This window comes from Chiroxiphia lanceolata, chromosome 2, assembly GCF_009829145.1.
Source record: "Chiroxiphia lanceolata isolate bChiLan1 chromosome 2, bChiLan1.pri, whole genome shotgun sequence".
In the NCBI taxonomy this organism is placed as follows: Eukaryota; Metazoa; Chordata; class Aves; order Passeriformes; family Pipridae; genus Chiroxiphia; species Chiroxiphia lanceolata.
This window is the reverse complement of record NC_045638.1, coordinates 42,563,604-42,577,725: the sequence shown is the minus strand read 5'-3', so window position 1 is coordinate 42,577,725 and position 14,122 is coordinate 42,563,604.

The following is a 14,122-nucleotide window of genomic DNA, read 5'->3' as shown; positions in this document are numbered from 1 at the left end:
CCACTGCGCTCTGTCTCTACCCTCCCCTCTCCCCCTCTCTCATACATTTGATTTTGAGTGTAATGGGTGTCATTTCTCTCTGTATCTCTCCATCTGTTCCCACGATCAACACTCACAGTCCAGCCCCTACTTTGCATCTAGTATGTGTATTCTCTTTATCCTTGGCCTGTTTTGATTTCGCGCTTTTCCTGTCTCTCCTTTGCCCTCTCTACCATCTCTTTAGTCTCCCTAGCCATCAGAGACCTGAGGGTGTGGTTTGACATCGCAGCTAATTTGGGCTAACTGTTAACTGTCAAAAAAAACAGTGTCCCTGTTCCCCTGGCTGCACATTGCTCTCGCTTCCATGGAACTGACACTGGCTGTCACCCAGCAGTTTGAGTGAGGAGTTGAGGAGTTAAACTGGTACAAAATTCAACCTTTAGCAGCAGTCAAAGAAAAAACAATTTAGTTCTCAGTGGTTTTAGCTCGCTAAACCAGGTCATCAGGCTTTGATGAGTGCTAGCACTGCTGGGGATGGGGTAGAAAAGCACATTGAAGGCCTTGTAATTTCTCCATCTCTCTATTCCATATGTTTTCTGCTGCATTTTGCATGCTAAGGATTGGACTGACCCCTGTCCTCCACAGCTGTCGTACAACAGAAGTGTGTCATTGGGGCAGGGGAGTTCCAGCAAAAGGAAAACTGTTTGGCTGATTTAAAGTATTCTAAATTGAACGTGGTCATTTGTGCCTTTGCAGCCTTAAAAAGGAGCCAGGGGGTGTCATGAGCAGCCTCTAGTTTGAGAAAGTATTTTTGAGGGAAGAAAACCGTGAAAACAGCCACGACTTGAGTGGGCGTCAGTTTTTTCAATAGCTGAGAGCACTGCTGTAGAAGGCAACCAAGGAGGTCACACAGCTTTTCACAAGGTCTGCCTGTGGGTAGGGAGAGACTTAATCCGAACATCTGCAACCCAAAGAGCAAAGGTTTCCAGCAGCGGGTACACTGGAAGGCTGCTTTTATCTATCGGCTTGTTAATCTGCTGAGATGTATGACTTTGGGAGTCTGTGGTAGGATGGCGAGGATCTGTCTCGCCTTGCGGTCAAGTGCCGGGGAGTTTGCCCAGGCTGGTGAGTTTGGCTTTTGCTGCTGCTGCAACAACAACTCCCCAAAAAAAATTGATTAATGGAAACCAAAAATGAGCAATCTGAGGAATCTCTCCTTTAATACAGTAGTTACAGCTTAAAGACTTTATGTGCGCCTTATTAGAGTGGATACTTTTTTTTACTTAGTTTCTCACCCTTCCAGCCTCTTCTGAAACAATGGCATTATTTTCAAATCAAATTTTATAAAATGAACACTGGAGTTGTTAAGAAGAGATCAAAATTTACATAAGACTTCTATTTAACCTATTACCTATGAAAATTTACTTCAGGCTGAAACATGTTTTCCAAAGTTTACAGCATACAAAACAAATGGTTTTTTAAAATTTCTTTACTTATGAGTACCTTAAATTGTGTTTTCTAAAAGGGGAAAAAAAAACCTTGGAACCTTACCAGTTTAATTTGCATTTTGGCTCTGATGTAACTCAAAATAGATTAGATTAAAAAAAGGAAATTTGGCAAGTGATTACTCAATTACATGATTTTACTGCTTTGGTATTTTGAAAATAAAAATGAACAGATCTGTTTTACTTTGAAAAGAGCCTGGTGCACGTGTGCTGTAACCACTTTTCAGAAACCATATGGAAGGTTCCCTACTCTGCATATGGCAATGCTACCCAGGGCTCAGATATGTATTCCTGCGGTAGACTACACAGGATCCAGTTGGATCAGGAATATTATTGTCTCCATTCAGATAGTACTGTATCAAAGCAAGGCAGAGTGATCAGTTTGGTGTGTAAAACACAGGAAGTTCACAGTGACAGGGCTGCGTTGCTCCTTTTCATAGGAAGGAACTAAAATTTCTTGGAGCTAGTGCTGGGCCAGAAAGTTAGGTGGAATTTGGGGAAGGGGTACAATTTATATGGGATGTGTATTTTGCAAGATAAAAACCATGAGCAGCATCCACAGATACTTTTAAAACATTTCATCATCTAGAGCTATAGATATTTGAACTTCTCCGTGCCTTCCTAGTTACCCTTGATTCCCACACAGTCATGTCTCCAGCACTTCTCTGATATCTTTTCACCCCTAGCCTTCATACCAAGGGAAGGAAGCCTCTGCTGACTCCTGGAAGACCAAGACAAGCTCCCTAAAATAACAAAGCATTGATCCTCCACATGGTGAGGGACATGGTGGTACTGTGCCTTAAGCTGGGTTATCTGTTATTCCCATCACCCTGCTTTCATTAGCAAAGTGATAGAAGGAAATGGATCGTCTGTCCCTCCATCACTGATGTGTCCCCCTGGGGCTTCTAAGGCTATTTGTGGCTTTTGGGTCTCTGATAAATACAACAATTTTGCATATATGTGTTTGGTAGCATGGTCTGGTCACTTGCCTCTCCTGCTCTATGGACCCGGTTTATTTATTGAAAGCTCCTCCACATGCGTGTATACAGCTGTCCCTTCAGTGCAAGGCATCACAGTATGTGTCTGCTCCTCCAGCACAAAGCCAGTTTGCATGGGGAGGGGAGGGATTTGACCAAAATAACGGCAACTTCAAATTACAGACACCTTACTTAGTGCCATCTTTGCCCTGGCAAAGTGTAGCTCTTCCAGTTGGTTTTAGTGGGGATTAAGTCCTTCAGAACACTGATCTTGGTGTAGTAATGGCAATGCAGAGCTACAGTCCTGACACATGAAGAGCAGAATATAGTGGGCAGTTGTTAGAAATTAATAAATTCCTTTTGAAAGAGTGATGTGGAATGGAGGTGAAGGGCTACAGGATTTCACTCAACTATTGAGCTGTGGATCTTCAGCAAGCCAGCCCTGTCTGAAGAGGGATCACTACCTAGATGTCCCTCACAAAAAAAGCTGTTATGGAGGAACAATTGTCCTGCTGTTGCAGCAGGGAGACCCTGCTTCAAAGTATTTTAAGAATTACGTGGCATATGAGATTTGGTTGTCCTCTCTACATCTTTGTTTCATCCTGCTGCCTCTTACAAGTAACTGGGTTTGGCTACTACATACCTGATATTCGACAGACCTGTTTCTGAGAAGTCAGTGAGACAGATCTTTGCTGTTCAAAATAAAGTGCTTCTCAAGACTCTGAATTTCCTTCATGTCTTCACTTTTCTCCTGTTTAAATGTGAAGCAATGGCCTTCAGGAACCTCCACTGCCATGCCATTGTCACTGATGGCATCAGTGCATGAGGATCATTGCTGCTTCTCCACGAGAATAATTGAGTATGTTTGATTTTTCCCTCCTTCCTACCTTTGTGGGGACAAAGGATGAGCTCAGACCCTGGTCTCCATCCCTCCAAGGCAGTGACCTGTGCTGGCACTCTGTCAATGGCCTGAGTCATCCCAGGACTGAAAATGGACAGGAGAGGAGCTGACAGCTGCCATCCACCCAAAGAAGCCATCAGCCCAAAGCATTTCTGCAAGGGGAGAATGGCCATGCACGTCTCAGAAGAGTTGACCATCTTCAAAGAAAAAAAAAATCAGGATTTTACCACTGAGTTTGAGATATGTAGACAGTAAGTTTCAATTTCTTATCTCTGAGGTCTGTTACTAGAGATCACAATGTGCGGTGGGGTGTGTGTGTGTGCGGGTGTCACTGTTGTAACTGACTTAGTTACACCATGTTTCTGTGTTGGGGGAATCAGCAAATCCAGGGCTCCTGTTCTGGAGATGAAAATAGGATGATAAAAACAGGGCAGTGAGAAACCATTTCCCGGTCACCATATCCTGGTGGAATCGCAGCAATTCATGTATTATTCAAAGTCTAGATTTCATGGCCAAGCCTTGAATTAAACTTGAAGTTATCTGTAAAGTCTCTTCCCTGACGAGTATGCAGCTTTCCCAAGCAAGCACCCTTGTTCCTCATACACCTCATCCCCAAGTTACGGCTGTTGGTGTGCCAGAGGGAAGGAAGTGCAAGCAGCGCCGTGGCTGAAGAGCTGCCTTAGAAGTTTATCCAGGTTGCTTCCACGAGAAGCACGACCGTGGGTGGCCGTGCACGGCCTGTGAGGACCCACACCTCTCCTCAGCGCTCGGGTCGGTGACTACAGGTTTCTCCGTGAGAAAGGAGGAAGTCCCCGTGGGTGGAAGTCTCTCCGGCGGGGGAGGCGGGTCAGGGCGGGGTCCCCGAGAGTCCCCGGGGCTCGGCGGTTCCTCCTGGGGCGCAGAGGGGCGGCCGAGCCGAACCGCGGCGAGACGGGCCGGGCCGGGCCGAGCCGGCGCCGCCAGGGGGGGCCCTTGGGCCGCTCCGCCAGCCCCGGGCAAGCGGCTGCGAGCGGCCCCGGCCCCGGCGGGACACGGGCACGGCCGGGCCGGGCGAGCCGCCTCCTCGGGGTCCTGCTCCTTCGCTTCGGGGTTTTGCGATGGTTTCTCTCTTTTTTTTTCCTTTGGGTTTTTTTTTTTGTGGGTTTTTTTTGTTGGTGGTGGTGGTAGGTTGGTTGGTCGTTTTTTGTTTTTTGGTTTTTTTCCTCAACCTACGATTATTTTGATACACCTGACCCGCTCGGGAAAACCCAGGGTGTGGCTAACACCGAGTCCTAGCGAGTGACAGGGAAAGCAAGGGAGTGAAGAAGTTTAGGAAGAAAAGTGTAAAATAGGGGGGAAAAAAACAAAACAAACAACAAACAAACAAACAAACCGAGCCCTTTAGAAAAATCCTGAATGTCTGAACGTGTGTGTGGGTGTGGGTGTGTGTTTCCTTCCTGCCAAAGCAGGATGTCAAATACTGTCCTTTTCCCCTCTTTTTTAAAGCAGACTGAAAGGAAAATTCTTCACAGAATCTTAAAGAACTTTTGACACAACAGCTGCAAAATCTATTTTCTAAACAAAGATTTATACATATTTATACGAGCTTAATCCAGATTTTTTTTTTTAATAAATCATTCTCAGAACTGCAGAGGTAAACTATATGTAAATACCTCAAGTAATAGGCTTGTAGTGCAAATCACATCATTTTATCTTCAATTTTGCATTCGTTTTTCTGGCTTAAAGGTGCATCAGAGATATGCATTTTAGCATATTCAGAACACGGGGCGTGAAATTAAATGTTTGACAGAGTGAGAAAAATATACAGACTTTGGAGATGCCTTAAAAATAGTAATTTATGCAGATCTAGAGGAGTGAAATCATTTGCAATGGAGTGACCCTCTCTCCAGGAATTTTTTGCTCAGTGTTCTTCTCTAATCTCCTGCTGTATCTTCATTTTTCATTGAACTAGCCAGTTTTCTGCGAAGCAGTCTTGTAGATAAGGGAAGTGCTAAAAGAAGAAGAAAGAAGAAGCTCAGTGGGTCCGTTTCCATTGCACTTTTACCCAAGGCAATGGGCAGAATTTAACGGATTCCTTCCAACATATGTTTTTGCCAGATAAGTAAACAGTGTGTGTCGGAAATGAAAAAGCATTTGCAATTTAATGACATTACAGCTCTCAGCTTAGGCTGGCGTGCTGCGAGGCGAAAAGCAGAAAGAGAGAGGAGAGTAGAAAGAGAAAAAGAACAAAGTTCATCTTCCCTTTTGTGCATTTTTATCAAGGAAAATATTACTTCTTTCCCCCTCTTGTTCTCTTTTCTTTTTCTCTTTGCTTTTTTGTCTCACTCATCTACATTTTTTTCTTTTCTCTCCTTTTGTCTCCTCTGTTCACTTTTACCTTTTTCTTCCACTGCCACCGACTCGTTTCCTTTCACCACCACCCCCTTCCATTGTGTCGCCTTATTCATCTATTTGGCCCATTCAGTTTTTACCTATAAGGAGCTGTTTATCCAACAATGTATCTTTTTTTTTTTTTCCACCGTGTTGTACTCCCGGCGCTACAGCTCACAGTCAACAGGATTGTTGGAGGGATTATAACGTTTCATTTCAAAGCGCGACAAATCTGCTCGCCTTCCCTTCGTCCCCGCTCTCCCCAGGCTCGCCGGTCCCTCGCAGATGCGCGGCACCCTCGGGGCCGGGATCGCCCCCACATCCCCCCCTCCAAACCCCCTCCGAGCCACCACGTCGGGGACGGCCCGCTCGGCACCGGCAGCGGGGGAGCAGGGGGAGCGCCCGGGGAGCGGGCAGGGGCTGCCGGGCAGGGCGCGCCTGTATCTCGTCCCCCCACTTTCCCCAGCCATTAGGTGAGCGCTGCGAAGTCGCGAGCTCCCACCCCAGGCTTTCCCTGGAGCTCGGGTGTAATTGAAAAATACCTCCAGTCAGTGGCAAGTCCTATCTTACAGGCACATATCTGAAACGATGTTTAAAGAAAAAAAAAAGTCATTGTCTAGAGATCCGTGCATGAGTTGGTTTTGGTTTGGGTTGGGGGTTTTTTCTCCTTCCTTTTTTTTTTTTTTCTTACCATGAAATTACATCTTTCACATCTCCCAGATCCGGTACTTGGTAAGTAAAAAGGGAAATCTGTTTGGACATAAGGAGGTAAAGTAGCTAGAGGTGGTAATTTAATCAACCGAGGATATATTTCAATGTTTTCTCTGGTCTTCTAGGCATTAGCACTTTAAATTCATTATGTCTGTTTGACAGATATATGCAGCCTTAAGGATCTAAAAATGAAATCCAAGAAGTATAGCCTGCTAGAGGACATATATTGAAGTTAAGAGATTAAAACGGTCTAACCATTGCAAACAGAATGGAACATCTCGCATTTCTCATTCCTTATAAGCATGACTATTTTGCAGATGTTAAATACGGTCTGCTCTAATTATGAAGGAGGGGAGGGGGGATCTGCTCAAGAGCCGAGGCTTTCTAACTTTTACATTGATGAAGAGGATATTAGAAAGACAATATTTGCTCCTGTACCGTCTCGGGCTCGGGAAGTTTTATATGGGGGATTTTGCCTATCAACAATTTAATAAGGAGGGTGCAGCAGCAACAGCAGCTTTCTCCTACATGCTTTAAAGACTCAAGAATGGTGCATGAATTTCCTATAAGGCAAATAACAAAAGAGCCAAATGAGAAGAGCGGGTCTTTTTTCAGTCTAACTGGGACACTAAGGACTCTGTGTCATTACAGTAATTTAGCAATGTTAATGATCTGTAATATTAATACATCATACTTGAAAATGGGGAAGAGTCGTCATAATTAAACGCATTAAGCCACAATTAAAAAGTCATCTAAGCAATTGTAAAGATAGCAGCGACGATAAGGCTGTTCATTACACTGCGAACCTCTCTGCCCATGGAAGCCCTCCCTGACAGGGCTGGTGCAGCAGCCCCGGCCCGGCACAGCAGCCGCGCAGGAAGGCGCTGGAGTGCGCAGCCTTCGCAGCCTTATCAGCCCATCGCCTACGGGGGCGGGGGGCGATGGGGCTGTACCAGCGAGCCCTTTGGCCAATCTGCCCTGGTTCTTCGGGGGACCGGGTGGAGAGGGAGCGGAAGGAGGACACCACAACAATCTCGCCCCAGACACTCGTGTCCGCATACGCCGGCCACCTTTTCAAACCATGTCCCCAGCAGCACTGAAACGCACATTTCGGCTGCGAAGATGGCGTGACATCTAAGCATAAGCCCGGACCCAGGCTGACCCTTAGCCGGCGGCTGAGAGCCCCTGCCGTCCCCTCCCTGCCTGCCGCAGACACGGAGCACGCTGGCAGCGGCCATCGGGGCAGTGCCCGGCCGGGCCTGGGAGCGGCTGGTGCCCAAACCCTCCGTCCCGCACCCCCGGCATCTCTCCACTTCTGCCGGGGAGGGCTGAATGCCTGAGTCGTGGGACTGAGTACTCCACTTGTGGGGCTGGGTCCTCGACCCGCGGGGCTGTCTCTGCCCATGCTCTGCCCTGCACAGCCAGCTTCCCAGGGAGTTAATGTGCTCCCAGCAGCACGTGAAACTATGTGGACACTTGCGGTTGAGGTGTGAGCAGACACAGTCTGATAGCCTGGGCTGTAAGGCCTGGCCCTTGTGCCGCCCAGTTGCTGCCAGTCATCCCATGGGGGCAACAGCCTCACATATTTCCTCGTGTAACTCGTGAAAACCTCATCTCCAGCCTAGTTCTATCAAAATGGTCCAGCTTTAAAGCAATCAATTAAACAAAAAATCACATTCAACAAGATCACTGCTGATAGAGTGTTTCTTTTTTCCATCTCTGGCAGATTTTTCATCTCATGGACACACACTGTGATTTTCAGGCTGGTTTCATAATGGAGAGAAGGTTGCAGTAGCAGGCAGTGTGCTTATGCAGGGCTCTCTAGTGGTCCCCTCCTGAAAATGGCTTATCTCTTTGGACAAATTCAGGAAAATCTGGCTGAGGGAAGATGGTCTCACAGCCTTTTATTATGGAAATGCACAGTCAGGTATCAGAGGAAAACCCAGTCTGGTGATTCCAGAGGAAAAGACTCGAGCTCAGTCCTGTGAATCAGACATAGAGATGGGCCTTCCAACCCAAGGAAAATGTTCAGACCCATCTTGAACATAATTCCAAAAAGTAGGCCTATTTCAGCCATAATCCCCAACTCCATGCAAATGTAGGCTTGCCTAGCCTGGAACTGCTAGAGGAGTTACAAAACGTGGACATTGTCACCTATATGCAGTTCTGATAGGAGAGCTGTGCATTGCAGCTGCTTATGCCTCCCCTCTCCTGTTGTTATCAATGATGAATGTGATCACTAAAAATAAGATGGAATAGAAGTAATGACAAATAAATGGATAGGAGTAAAGAATACAAAGTAAAAGTAACACAATTTGCTCAACCTTCAGATATGATATTTTGGTAATGTCAACAATTTTGTATTTTGTTTTCTATTGCTGCTATATTCAAATATACCCTAGAAATACACAAGAATAATATCTTGGTTGGATATTGCTATGTACACTGACATATTAATCAAAATCATTTACATATATAATGATTTACATATACATGTCCAGCATTCATGTATGGTGAGTGTGATTCCTCAAAGGCCCTTGCCTTCCATGGGAATGTTACTTCTTTGAATGACAGCAAGGTGATGAGAAAGTCTTCATTTGGATTTGTAAAAAATCTGCAGGTAGAAAATGGACTTATCTTGCAGATAAAACAGGGAGAGCAGGTAAAATCACAATGTCAAATTGATGGAATACTTGCTTATGCAAATATGGATTTCTTAGAGGGCTGAAGGGAGCTTTATCTCCCCTTTCCCTCCTGCATCCATCGATGCTATATGCTATACATCCAAACTATGTGATAGGGTCACAGCTGTGTGACTACATGGCCTCCTATTCAGATCACAGAAGGATTAATTTCTCTTGTGTACTGGTCCATCAGAAGAATCTCATGCATCCTCAGCTTTCTGTCTCACTGCTTTCTTGAGTTTGCTTAAAGCCCGTATTTGATCCCAGCTGGATGCAAAATAACCTTGGACTTGAGCTTCCACTTACTTCCATTGTCAAAATAAATCTTGATTTAAGTTGGGAAGGAGCTGTTACCCTTGGAAATGGGAATGGACCTTTCATGGTCTGTAGTCAATACTGCATCTCAGAACCATATTTGTGGTCCATTTATCTAAACATGCTATGAGCATGTTTCATAGTGTATCTTAACAAAGAAGATGAATGCCCCACAGAACTTCTATGGTGTCCTGGAGAAGACTTTTCCCTAGTGTGAAATCCTGGACGGTGTCTCTGGTGGACTTTCCCTGGAATTCAGCCCTGAAAATATTGACCTGAACCCAGGCTCCCTGCAAATGACCTTTATGATCATTCGCACTGCCCGCTGCAGGGCTGCGATTCAGAGCCCAAGCTCTAGGATCATGTCTTGAGGTTCACAGTCCTGGGTCTATTTGGGCACTGGAAATGTCTTACAGCCACATGTTCTGGGAACTTTCACAGATGCCTGGTGACAGCGCCTTGAAGAAGATCCATGAAAGAACAGCACTTACCTCATCTACTGCAAGATGCAAGGTATGTATTTTACTCAGAAACATTACATTTTGGTGTTCTAAAAGAAATTTATTTCTCTGAAAATGTCCAGGCTGTGGAAATTTTTTATTGAAATTAAAGGTATGTAAAAAAAAAAAAATTGTGTTCGTACTTGAGTCTATGTTTATTTTTAAGTCTTGATAATGCAAACTGTGCTCTTCAGCTGGCTCTGCTGTGCATGCAACCTGAGATACATTCCTGGCACTGGAGAGTGAACAAACCTGGTGTGTGACACAAGACCACATCCAAACAGGATGAGGAAATAATCACTCATATAGGAATAAACAGCGATACAGCCAATCAACTGTCTTGATTTTGTTGAGTGTTTTGCTGGTGCAATTGGAGAAGTCAACTTTAAGGAGAGATTAGGAGGAGTACAGCTAACCTCATAGGATGCTTCTTACACTCAGAACTGGGCAAAACTGTAGATGCTTGAGAGGGAAGCTGAATCAATGAACCATGAAAATGTTATCAAAAGCACCAGAAAGGCAGAAGCACCTAAAACAACACTGTAGTTAAGGAATAAGATCGGGTAAGACAAACAATTGTCAAATGCTAGCACAACAATTGCGTTGAAACTGTTGACAGCTGTGTAGGCAGAGAAGAAAAGCACAAGAGTAGGTGGGTCAAGGAGACCCGCAACTGTTATACAAGGGTAGAAGGAAGATGAACAAATTATATTTGCCAAAAGAATTTAATATTAACCTAAATTATGTAAGATTTGACCAGGGTTTGGTTTGAAGGACAGTAAGGGAAGGCCAAGGATCAGAGATGTTGGTAGGAGTATTAATCAAGGGATGAGAGTGGAATAAAATACTCAAAGGCTGAGAAACCTGGAGTTCACTCTCAGCCATGCTGTATTAATGCTGGTATGTTAAAAACCAAAAGGATAAGGTATTTCAAAAACAACTACAAAGAGAGAATCTCAGCAAAGTGATATTCTGTTCTGTCGCAGTGAAGGTGATAGATGAAGTCATCTTCCTTTCTAGAGTCACCAGGGCAAGGATAAGTAAGGAACAGAGGGTGAAAGATGCAAGTCCCTGGGACCTAGGTAAAAGACAGTGTCAGCAGCATGAGGGAGTTGTTGCATCACTGAGCTAGAAGAAATAGATCTGAAAAAGATGGACTCAGAAAAAAAAATCCGGAAAGAAATAAAGGCTGAAGACAGTGGCAGCAGGAGTCAGAGGCAGCTGAGAGTTTGAAGAGGGTGAAAACAAACCATGGGACAGAACTCGAAAGAGCTGGATGGAAAACCTTCAGAGAACAAGCACAGGTGGCATGTCCTAAGGAGGAGGTTGGTTGGATTATCTTTGCCGTCAACAGGAGGTATTTAGCAAGGTGGAATGTTGGCTCATCTGGCAACTGTAACTAGTATTAGTTTCCTATTAGATGTTCAGCTCTATCTGAGCTTTGTGGTGTGCTCCAAGATGACAGGTGTGTTTGTCAAAAGTATAGTAATACCTGACTAAGGCAGACTTGCTCTGAGGTTATCATTACTTCTCCACGGCTGATCATAAATAAATATTTTAGTAGGTGACTTAACTCCCCTTCTAGAAAGGTAGCACAAGAGAGTATTAATGCTTTCTTTTGAGTCTGGAGACTGACAAAAATTTCATCAGTCATGGGCGCAATACCTACAAAAACAGGGTACCCTTTCCCTAAAACCTCGCAATCTTATACCTGAATCCCTCAAAAGTGAGAGATCTTTTTCTTCCTTACAAGCTAGAGGTGAAATATTCTGCTCATTTAGAGATAACTTGCCTTCAGTACATCTTATTTGATGTAATAGAAATTGTTATTGAGGATTTTAGAGCAAATAAATGAAGGGGGAAAAGTTAATATGTCTTTAGCAATTGTTTTCATTAGTAATCTTTTAATAACCTGTCCTAGTTAGGACAGGAGCCAAGTTTGTTAACTCATGTTGGGAAAAGACCATTCTCAAGAATACTTATGAGATGTAAATGAAAGACTAAATTTTCATTTAATCTAGTATCCTCTTCAACATTACTTTATTAAGCAGTAAGAAATTTCTACATCAATTAAAAAAAAATGTTCCTAAAAGTGATCCAGGTGCAACTTCAAGGAGAAGCATGTATTCATCAGGATTTATGACCCTCTGAAGAGTTTGGAGCCCAGAAACTAACTAATTTATTGCAAAGCATCAACGAACAAAAAAAAAAAAAAAAAAGAAAAAAAAGGGGGGGGAAAAAATAAAAAACCAAAACCCTACAAACAAAAAACACAAAGAAAAAAAAAGTTGGGTAAAAGCTTGATCCTGATGAAATCTGTGGTAAAGATGTCATTTTCCTTAGTGTAGTCTGGATTTTACCCAGTGTCTTTTATCTCTGCCCAATATAAACCTGATGCAGTTGCTTTCTGACTACTTTTACATTTGAGATTTTTTTTCTATTTAAATTGCTGAGATTATGTTCAAAATACAGTAAAATATCAACATTAGCATTGCTTATTTTTAATAAAATATTCTGGATGTGACAATATATTTTGATTTGTGCAGATATGTATGAATGGACATCGTTTATACAAAATATACTGGTCAATGTTGGCCAGCAATACTGGTTCCTAGACTATTGGCTTGCTAATTGCTAAATTATGTTGATGATGAGATGCAGGAGCAAGTATTATTTATAGTGTATGCAGAATATTCAGGCCAAATTTCAAACATACCTTTATTCTTCACTGATTACAGTAGCAAGGTCAAAAAAGGCTTGTCAAGAAATGACCGTGGCCCAACCACCATCTGGACTTAGGCAATTAACAGCAGGTTTTAATGAAACCTCCCTGCCCAGTGATATCCGAGAACATGCGTTCAAGAAAGCGGCTCAGCAGTACACGAACGGCAGGGGCCAAAGCTGTCGATGGAGTCCCATGGGGTTGACCATGCAGTTGCATAAGTCATGCTGGATGCCCACATTGGGATTTGCAAAGGAGGCTCCCAAGAAAAACATGCCTCTGAAGTCCCTCTCCTTTAACTGTCCCTAGTTTGTAGCTAGGCATCTTTTTGAAGCCGAGTATCAGAGCCTGAAACCACTTGTTTGACCCAGATCTGAGGTTTCCACTGGAGTTCTGCACATCTGTATTTTAACGCATAACTAGGAAATAAGAGATACAGAAGTAAAGCAGCTGCAGAGCAGAACCCTGGAACCTCTGCAGCAGGAATGCTTTAAATTCACTTTTCTTCATCTTTAAGCTTTTAAACATCTTCTGTCGCTAGATCTCACCTTCCAGCCCACCAAATGTCCCAGCAAGAGGAAAGCCTTCACCTCCACTGCCCTATGGCCAGGTGGGACAGACCGGGAGCAGGAGCTGGAAAAACTCCCTAGGCAGGAAGCTAGAGACCCATGTCCTGAGTGAAATCTACTCTGCCAAGCAGGAGCAAAGGCAAGGAACACACGGGGTGTGGAATAAACCAGGGGGTTGCCTGATTTGGGGTCCCAGGCGCTTGTAGGCAGGCGAGAGGTTGACGCTATGGAGATCAGGTCTGTGAGAAGCGCCAATATGTCCGAGAAGCCGCGGCCAGTGTAGTGCAGCAGGATTTTCCTGACCCACTCCCACGGTTTTAGGCTGCCAGACTTCAGCTGTTAAAAATCTTCAACAGGTTCCGAGGGAGAATGCCCATAGGTGTGTGCGTTCTCCCTTACAGGTCTGGGTTTGGGTTTAGGGTTTTTTTTTTGTTTCTGAGAATAATAAATCAAGCCCATTTGGGTTGCAGCCCCCGAAGGAGTAGGGGTTCCTGGGTTGTACTCAGAGACAGCACAGCACCCCAAGGCGTGGGGAGATCAGCATCGCGGCACTGAGCTGCGAAGGTGAGGCCCCGCGACGCTGAATGCACCTCGGAGACCCTTAGCTGACCCCACAGCGGTCAGCAAAGACCCACAGATCTCTGTCCTCGGCTTCCCCCGACGCCCCCCGAAATTCCTGGATCCGCACGATCTGTCCCCAGTGTGGCCTTCACGGGGCCGGGACTGGCACGGAGGCAGCGGGGAGACACGGGGGGAGCCAGAGGGGCGCGCCGGGGCGCTGGCACAGCATCGGGACGTCTTCGGGGGGATGCATGGCCGCTGCGGGAGGCCGAGGCGTGGGGGGGTCGTGCGAGGGCGAGCAGCAGCGCGGGGGGTGACATGGACGCTA